The 3,777-nt window shown below is 37.0% G+C and overlaps 1 pseudogene; it reads left to right on the forward strand.

Annotated features, from left to right (window-relative positions):
- The first annotated feature begins 1,499 nt into the window (after positions 1–1,499).
- On the forward strand, positions 1,500–2,566 carry LOC102853345 (annotated as a pseudogene).
- Positions 2,567–3,777: the final 1,211 nt, after the last annotated feature.

Genomic DNA, 3,777 nt, shown 5'->3' on the forward strand with positions numbered 1-3,777 from the left:
TTTTTTTTCTTAATTACCTCCTCACTTCATTAATCATAAAAGACCTTGAAAATGAGTAGTGCTGTAGAAAACCATAGAATATTTAGTATCTCGGGAAATTCAGTATTATTAGTAAAGATATACATGGAATTTCAGAGTGAATGGGGACAATTGAGTCAATTTTCAAAGATTTCTACTTTTATTGTAATAAGATTAATTTTTAAAATTTGGTGTCTACGTAACAATAAACAATATAAAAGTAAAGCTGGTAAGAAAAAAAAGTAAAATCTTAGATTCTTTGACACCATGAAAGAACAGGAAAATAAATCTTTGAAGGTTGTGGCAAAACATGTTCTTTTATATGAAGTGAACAAATTAATAGTTTTTAATATACAGGAGCATTAAGCTTAGTTTACATTATTTTTAAACAGTTTCATCAATGATATTTTTCATCTGTGGGGCAAATAAATAGTATCTATTTGCTATCATGATGTCTTGTTTTTTAAAAATGTTAATAAGCTTATGCCAAAATCATTTTTGTATAAAATAAAAAGCTATTCCTCATAATTTAACATTTTTATATTTTTTTCTTTTATAAAAATGTCATATTTCTTTTTCTAGCCAGAATATTACTACAAAAGCAGAAAAAAATCACACTGGTAGTTGCTTCTTTCACAGTGAAATGCTTCATGTATTCCCTTAGGCAAAGTGGAAAATGTGTAGTCAGTCTATGTGCTCCATATATCAATGATTTGTACTTTTCATTAAAATTACTTACAAGAAATGTTTATATCATAAGAAGTACTATAATAAATTCACATAGACATTTAAATATTTAGGTAGATTTTACTGTATGAAATCTACTTGTGTCAATAAGAAATAAACTATGAAAATAGAACACACAGATTTTCTAAAAGTGTGGAATATTTATTTCAGAATATAAAGGAGAACAGAGGATACTAAAACCTTTAAAATTTTAAAGAAATCAAGTGACTAAAAAGAAGTCATTGTAATATTGCAAAGGGCAAAGCTATTTCCAGGAACCCCTTTAAGTCTATCTATGTATAGACAGCTGAAATTTGGTGTGATGAGATTCATTACATGATGAAAAGATAGCCTCTTTAAGGAATAGTGCTAAAACAAAAAAGTATAATGAATGCCTTCATCAGTATGTGCTTTCAACTGTTTAATTTCAACCACCGAGCTTGTGACATCTGTATACTATAGGTAATAATCTTCTACCAATCCTTATTGTCCTTTCATATTTTTTTTCCTTGACTAATATTTTCCAGTATTATTTAAGAGAAACAAAGCAGGCTTCAAGAAGATACATACAGACTTATTTTCCAATTAAAGAAAAATTAACTTTATATATTTTCAAAAAGAAATAGAGTTTTGGATACACTGAGAATTTGTATTCTTAAATTTTATCATAAACATGTGGTGCTAATCTCTTCTAAAGATTGCAAAGTTAGATTATTTAAAGGTTTTTAAAAGTGAATAAGCTGGTGGCTGCTGCCATGATAGAACAGCAGAAACGCAAAGGCCCCAAGTTACCCTTGGTTCCAGTTAAGCGTCAGCGGCATGACTTGCTTTTGGGAGCAGCAGGGTCGGGACCCGGAGCAGGGCAGCAGCAGGGAGCTTTGCTGCAAGCGGGACCTCCACGATGTTCTTCTCTTTAAGCCCCAATTATGCTGCTTTCAGGACATGAAGGAGAAGTATATTGTTGCAAGTTTCACCCCAATGGATCCACCTTCGCATCTGCAGGATTTGACCGACTGATACTGTTGTGGAATGTCTATGGTGACTGTGATACCTATGCCACATTGAAGGGACACAGTGGAGCTGTGATGGAGCTACGTTATAACACAGATGGCAGTATGCTTTTCTCAGCATCCACAGATAAAACTGTAGCTGTGTGGGATAGTGAGACAGGCGAGAGGGTGAAAAGACTGAAGGGGCATACTTCCTTTGTGAATTCTTGTTATCCAGCTAGGAGAGGTCCCCAGCTTGTCTGCACTGGCAGTGATGATGGTACAGTTAAGCTTTGGGACATCCGTAAGAAAGCAGCCATCCAGACATTTCAAAACGCTTACCAGGTTTTAGCTGTTACTTTCAATGATACAAGAGACCAGATTATTTTTGGTGGCATCAACAATGATATCAAGGTCTGGGACCTGCGCCAAACAAGTTAACCTACACCATAAGAGGCCATGCAGATTCATTAACTGGTCTGAGTTTAAGTTCTGAAGGCTCTTATCTCTTGTCCAATGCAATGGACAATACAGTGCGAGTCTGGGATGTCCAGCCATTTGCCCCTAAAGAGAGATGTGTAAAGATATTTCAAGGAAATGTGCACAATTTTGAAAAGAATCTTCTGAGATGTTCTTGGTCACCTGATGGAAGCAAAATTGCAGCTGGCTCAGCTGACGGGTTTGTGTACGTGTGGGACACCACAAATAGAAGAATTCTGTATAAACTGCCCGGCCATGCTGGCTCCATCAATGAAGTGGCTTTCCACCCCAACGAGCCCATCATTCTCTCAGCATCCAGTGACAAGAGGCTATATATGGGAGAAATTCAGTGACGATACGGAGCAAAAGACTCCATGGCAATTTGACCTTGAAACCTCAGTGACAAATACGTGACATACGGTGCCCAAACCTACATCCTTGTTTCAGATGAAGGCCATTACTAGCAAGAAAAAGAGGAAGAAGTGGTCATATTCCAAGGATCACACGTATCCCATTTCACCAGGATGATTAAGGCAAGCTCTCAAATAGCCCCAAAAAACTGCCCAGCAGGTTTTAGGAACCATTTTCTGTTTTGTTTTTTAAAATTGTACTTCTTTAAAGGGACTCGCATTGGTTTGTCATTTCCTGTTTTGTAATTCAACATAAAGACAGGGAATGTGACTGAAATTTGTTAGATTTTTTTAGTTGGGGAGTTTGGTTGGTTGGTGTTGGGGTATTGTATGTTTGTTGTTTTTTTAATTCAGCAACTGGCTTGTATATTTTCTTCCATGTTTCTGAGTCATTTTGTATTAAAAGCCAAATAGATGCTTTTTTTAAAAAAAAAGTGAATAAGCTAGAAATAAGGGTATTAATAATTATGTAACTATAAAAAATCATTGTTTTTATACAATATTTTCCCAGTACTATATTGTTATAATCCTCATAGTCAAATGCCTTTCATAGTCAATAAAGCACCCTTTGACATTCTTCTGATTTTCTCTGCCTTTTGTCAGGATACAACTGAACCTCCATTGGGTTTCACAGGCTGTATATCACACAAAAAGAGATTGTCCATCTTTCTGCAATGGAGCAGCTTATGGATTTGAACCATTGGTGTCTCTCTGGAGACTAAGGTTCACCTGATACAAGCCATGGTTTTTGAAATCACTTGTTATGCATCAGTGAGTTGGACAATGACTAGGGAGGATAGAAGGAGAATTGACACCTTTGAGCGGTGGTGCTGGAGAAGAGGATTGAATGTACCATGGACTGCCAAGAAAACAAACAGAATTATCCTAGAGAGGGTTAAACCAGGCTACTCCTTGGAGGCAAGGATTCTGGTGCTTCGTCTGATGTACTTTGGACACGTTGTAAGGAGAGACGGGTCCTTGGAAGAAGGACATCATGCTTGGTAGGGTAGAGGGACAGCGCAGGAGGGGAAGACCCTCTATGAGGTGGATTGATTCAGTGACTGGGGTAATCGGGATGGGTGTGTCAGAGGCAATGCGATTGGCACAGGATGGAGCAGGGTTTAGGGCTGTTGTACATAGGGTCGCTATGAGTT

This window comes from Elephantulus edwardii, unplaced genomic scaffold, assembly GCF_000299155.1.
Source record: "Elephantulus edwardii isolate Elephantulus edwardi_28Jun2011 unplaced genomic scaffold, EleEdw1.0 scaffold00100, whole genome shotgun sequence".
NCBI classification, from domain to species: domain Eukaryota; kingdom Metazoa; phylum Chordata; class Mammalia; order Macroscelidea; family Macroscelididae; genus Elephantulus; species Elephantulus edwardii.